This window comes from Calypte anna, chromosome 18, assembly GCF_003957555.1.
Source record: "Calypte anna isolate BGI_N300 chromosome 18, bCalAnn1_v1.p, whole genome shotgun sequence".
Taxonomy (NCBI): Eukaryota; Metazoa; Chordata; class Aves; order Apodiformes; family Trochilidae; genus Calypte; species Calypte anna.
The window spans coordinates 11,384,067-11,390,190 of NC_044263.1; positions in this window are offsets into that span (position 1 = coordinate 11,384,067).

Here is a 6,124-nt window from a genome sequence, read left to right on the forward strand (position 1 = left end):
TTTCTTTTATATTTGATGCATTCTCCACTTTCTTCATCACAACCAGGTTTTTGGTCTGGTTTGGGATCCTGTCTTTATTTCACTCTGATGTCCTGACTGGTACAGGAGGGATGCCCTCCATGGGGGCATGGAGAGAGCTCTGACATCCATGTAACACACTGAAGGCTTCAATTGTATCCAAACTGAGATTTTATCTAAATTGATTTTACCTAAATTCCGATTTATGGGCAGGCACAAAATTATCTAAAAGAAATGCCTTAAAGAAGGGACTTGGCTTGTAGCCCAGTAGCCCAGGGATCATGGGGTCTCCCTGAGAAATCTTGGTGCCAGCTGAGGTCCTGCCACCCAGCACATCCATCAAGTCCCAAAAGCAGTGTCCCATCTTGGTTGCCAAAATGATACTGGGATATTCAGATAGCTCCAACCCGACATGCATCTGGCACCATAAAAAAGAATGCCACCCTTCTACAACTTAAAAACAGGTGCTAGAGGGTTCTTAACACTTCTCTGCCCCTGCAGACCTCCCCAGCATCACACCTGCCTCAGCCTGGGGGCTGGAGAAGAGTCCAGAAGCTTCTGGGATCACTCCCTCTGGACCAGGGAACACACTGGCTCCATGGGTGCCTTCCTGCCACCCTCCAGCCCCACTCCCTCTGGTGCCCATGGGGTCACACAGGGGTCCAGGGAGCCCCTACAAGCTGGGGGTGTCAAGCTCTGGCCATGGGGCCACCATGGTGGGCTGGGTGCCAAGCCATGGGGAGGTGTTTGCTGCCCTGATGGGGGTTTGCATGGGGGACACTGAGACCCTGGGTGAGTGAGGAAATAGCCTGGGGGATGGAAAGGACATTTTAAGGGGATTCTCCCTTTTTTTTCCCTAGGAAGCAAGGGGAAAGGGGAAGGAAAAGTGAAAAAGGGAAAGGAAAGGCTGGACCCTTCCTGGCCCAGAACTCATGCAGCCAGCACCATCACTGTGACAAAACTGAAAGTGCAGTACCCAACATCTCCCCAAATTCCATGTCCTTGTGCCATGGCTTCCCCCAGCACAGTCCCCCCCACCAAGCCAGGCCTGCTTTCCCCAGACTAAGCCCCATTTTTTAATCCAACAAACCACTTCCAAGCTCAGGGCATCCCTCCCCCAGCAGCCATGGCAACCCCAGGTGCCTCAGTCCCTGTCCACCTTACTCTTCCCTTTTTACCCATCCTGAAGCACAAAATGCCCTTCTGAAGTGAGGGCTGAATCATCCCAACTTTTACTCTGTTGGGCTCAGCTGGTGGTTGGGATGGATTCCAGCTGCCCTTTGGGGGCTCTGCCCCAGAACCCCCTCTGCTTTCCTGTGCTTCTCAGCTCTGCCAATAAATTGCACTTCTTTCTTCTAATCCCCAGGCTTCCTTTCAACCTAAAAAAATGTTCCCAGAGGCTTTTATCCTTTTCCCCTCTCTGCTCTGGCTGTGTGGAGGGTGGGGGCTGAGCTGGGGTGCCCTTACCTGGGGGTTAACAATGCATCTGTGTCCCCATTGGGGTAAGGAATAAATCCAGCCTGTTTTCTTAGGGAGACACCACTGAAAGCACTTGGGACAAGTCCCTTGCAGCCTGATTTGGACCCAAAAACCACCAAGTCCATGCCAGCCTCTTTTTCTCCCCTTGTTTTATTGTGTTGGTTTTGTCAGAGAGCAGAACCGGGGCTGAAGAGGGCTTGACAAGGAGAGTGGCTCAGATGGGCAGATGCTCCTGCAAATAATGGAGTGGCTTTGTGGGAGCCAGAAGTTCAAGTTTCACAGGGTAAATAGAGCCCGGAGAAGCAGGAGACTGGAGCAGAGCTGGGAAGTGAGTTCCCAAGCAGCTCCAAGGCTGACGTAAGAGCAGCCCTGGAGCTGGGCTGCTCAGCACATACCTAATTTTCCCATATAAGGCCAAGGAGAGCAATAACTCTCCTGGCAAGCAGATCAATAAAAACAGATGGTGGGCTCACAATTAGAGATTAAGCACATACCAATCCAGAACAAACAGGCCATAAATCATACGTGAAGGAGAGTATTTATAATTTAGATCACATTTCTTAATTAATTCAAAATGCCCCAGAAAAGAAAATAATACAAAACTGCTCTTTTTCTGCTTTGTTTCTGACTAGCTTTTGCAAAGCTGCATTTTTTTTTTTTTTTTTTTTTTGCAGGGGGGTTAGGGGTGCAGAGGATGGGGCAGCCACAGGAAAGATGCCTGTGGGATGATCTATCCCAGGCTGCCAGGACAGGAAAGAGAAGGCTGGGAAGGGTCTGAGAAACAGCTGTGGAGCAGGCAGGGAAGTAGGACAAGCACCTGGGGCCTGATGGCATGAGGGGAGAGGGCTGGAGAGTGGCTGAGAATGGGATTCATCTGCACATCCCCACGGTATGCCCTGGAATCATAGTCATGGAATGGTTTAGATTGGAAGGGACTTTAGAGCTGATCTACTCCAACATCCCTGCCGTGGGCAGGGACTCCTCTCACCTGGTTGCTCAAAGCCTCATCCATCCTGGCCTTGAACACTTTCAGGGAGCACATCACCAGCACCCTGCCCTTGGGGGAAAGATGGTGGGACAGAGCCCCATCGGGTGAAGATGCTGGAGCTTCCTGCATGCAGCGGCTCTGGGAACATTCCCATGTGGGAATGTCCATGTGAGTGCAGACACATCCCATCCCCTGTTTTGCAGATGTTGAAGGTTTTCAGCTGCTTGGCAGAGCTGGCAGCACAGCTGGGCTGGGAGCAGGGAGCCCTGCCAGGGGGCAATGGGAGAAGGAAGGGGGGAAATGGAAGAAGGGGGGCAATGGGAGGAGGGGGCAATGGGAGAAGGGGGGCAATCGGAGATGCCCCTGGGCACCAGGGCTGCAGCAGCCAAGCTTGGGATTTCCTCCTCTGGGCTGGGGTGATGCTGGAGGGAGGGAGCCCTGCTGCAATCAGGACACCACAACCCCCCCAGCCAGTGCAGTATCGTGAGGATTGTGTAAATATTTTGATTAGCTGCTCCTTGAGTCTAGATGAAGGGGAGATTTTTATCGCATTTACTGACAAAACAGCTTCTTCTTCTTTTTTTTTTTTTTCTTTTATTCCAGGAAGGAGGAGGTGGCTGACTAACTGCTAGAGGAGAATTCCTGGAGTGATTTAATAGGAGATGAAAGCAGAGGGGTAGGAGCTGCTGCTCCCCAGGAGCAAGTGGACAGGCACCATCAGCAAGTGTGTTGAACATGGATGAGCTTGTGATTCCTGTGGATTGGGAAATATTTGATATACTTGTCTGTCTGCTTGGACCTGCCCCAGGAGCACAGTGTCAGCAGAGAGGGCCCAGTTCCATGGGCAGCCCAGGGCCTCAGCAGCACCTCCTGCAGCACTTTCCATGGTTCATCTGCAGGGCTTTGGTTTCACCCCTGTGAATGGGTTGGTGTCCATCCTGTGAACACAGCATGGAAATAACCCACTTCCTCAGTCACAGCCTGGAGCAGGGGACATCCTCTTCTTGCCAGAAATCCCCAGGGGAAGTTCAGTCTCTGAGAAGCAGACCTGCAGAGAAAGGCCGTGGCTCCTGAAGATGGGAGAGGTGGAATTGCCATCAGCAAAGCTTGCATGGGTGAAAACAGCACAGAAAAGTTCTTTAGAGGTGGAGGAGGCTGAATGCAGAGATGTTCACCTGCTTGCAGGGAGCAGGTCCAGAGCTGAGACATCATCAGGGCCTGGATCACTCCAGGGGTGTGGGAGGAGACACAACCACAATGTTCACACCTCACTGGCATCCCCAGTACTGGGATTGCCAAATATTGCCTGGAGGGGATGGCTAACAGCTTCTCATTCACAATGAGCCACCTCCACAGGCAGCAGGGATGGGGTTGGGGTGGCAACATGCTTACAAAGACCTGGGTGGGTGTTGTCCATGCCTCAGTCCACCCCCCCTGCCATCCAGCTGCTGGATGCTTCTGCTGGGTCTTAGCACAGCCTGATACCCTGTGAAATCATGGACACATTCTGTGCCATCACTTTCCAGTTACAAAATCACAGAATCCCAGACTGGTTTGGGTGGGAAAGGACCTTAAAGCTCCTCCAGTGCCACCCCTGCCATGGTCAGGGACACCTCCCACAGCCCAGGGTGCTTCTAGCCCCATCCAACCTGGGCTGGGACACTGCCAGGGATGGGGCAGCCACAGCTTCTCTGGGAAGAGTGAACCAGACTCTCACCACCAACACAGTGAAGAATTTTTCCCTAAATGTCCAAACTCAATCTCTCCTTTTTATTTTAAAGCCATTCCCCCTCATCCCATCCCTCCAGGCCCTTGTCCCAAGTTCCTCCCCAAGTTTCCTGGAGCCCCTTCAGGCACTGGAAGGTGCTCTAAGGTCTCCCCATTGCAGCCTTCTCTTCTCCAGGCTGAACACCCCCAACTCTCAGCCTTGCTCCAGAGGAGAGCTGCTCCAGCCTCTGACCATATCCATGGCTCTAAAAGAAAAAAAAAAAAAATAAGCCCATTAAACCCTGCAGTTCTGCACAGCACTGGACATGAGATGAACCCTGGCTATGGGCTGTCTGGCCAAGCGTGGGCAGCAAAGGGCTGAGCCTCTGCTGTTCTGCTCTTACACATCCAAGCCTGGGGCTCTCCCTTCCCTGCTGAGCCCCTGCCCATCCTACTCGGGGTGGGGGGGGCACCCAGCACCCATCTGGGTGGATGTTGGAATTTTGCAGGTGTTTCTCTCACCGTTGTTCACTTGATGACAAGAGCCACATCTTGGCCTGAAGTGGGCACTGGCAGGGGATGCTCCCAGGTCCCTGCTCATGAGCACCACCCCTGGGATAGTGAATCTCCAAGCCCCCACCCCTCCTGTGCATCAGAAACTCTGTGTCCATCCTGCCTCATCCCACCTTGTCCTGCCCAAACACTGAGCTGCTCCCACTTCCCATGCTTGTTGCCAAAAACCTTCCAGGTTGAAATCCCTGATCTACTTGATCTACCTCCAGCAACACCTCCCAGATGGACATCACGGTCCCCATGGAGAGAGGGTGAGAGAAGTTTTAATGAAGCAGTGGCAAATCCTGGTCGATATGACCTCCAGATCTTGCTCTGCTTTTGTTGAGAGTTCCCATGGCCTCATAGCACCAGGTTCTGAGCAGGATCCTCCTGACCAGGAACTGCCCTCACTGGCACCAGCCTGGGATGTCCCCATGAGGACTGGAGCCTGGCTCCTCATCACACCCCTGCTGATGGAGCTGCAGCAATGAAGCTCAGGTGAGGTTTCTGTTTCCACCTTTCCCTGCAATCTGCTGCAACCTCTTAGCACTGCTCTGTGGGCAGGGGAACCACAGCTGCCAGCAACTGCTTTCATTTGCCTTCTTCCCAGCTGTGGTGCTTCTGGGAAGGATGTTTTAGACATCTGAGAATAAGGATCTAGAACAAGGTCATCTTTTTGGTTAGATTTGTTTTGCTTTCCCAGGCAGGATAAAGAAACCTGTGCTACTTTGCTCCTGGAGCAAAGCTTTTCCTGCAGCATTGTTGCATTGGACATTCCTTGATGTGCTTGATTTTTGGTAGATGCAATAAGCCCCTCACATCCTTTCCTGTCTCTATGCCCCCTGGAATCCCACTTTAAATATTTCTGGCCTTTATCTTAGATTTAATATTTTTTCCAGTGCTGAAGTGATTCTCTTTTAGATCTTATTTTTGTCCTCTGAATCACCAACCTCTAAACAAAACCCTGGTGGGTATAAAGAGCCCCTGCTAAACAACAAACATGATAACATGGGGAGTTCCTCCAGTCCAGCAGCAGCTTTGGCATCAGTTCCCATCCTGCTGGAGTCTGGATGAGCATTTTTGATCCAGCAGAGAAATATTAGTTCAAGATCTGGACTTTGCTCCCACACACTTTCATCAAATGCTCTTGAAGTGCATTTGAATCCACTAAATCTTCTCCTGTTAGTAGCCTCTTTGCAGATGAAAAAGGTATTTCTGCAGCCTTGTGGGAGCAGTTTGTCAAGCAGGTTTCACTACTATTGGCTTCCTGGAAATAAAGATATGAAATATTCCTGCTGTTTTCTCCTTCTCTGGGGATTTTCATGCTCCAGCACCAAATTGGTGTCTGGATTCAACCATACCATGGCAAAGGGGGGGGGG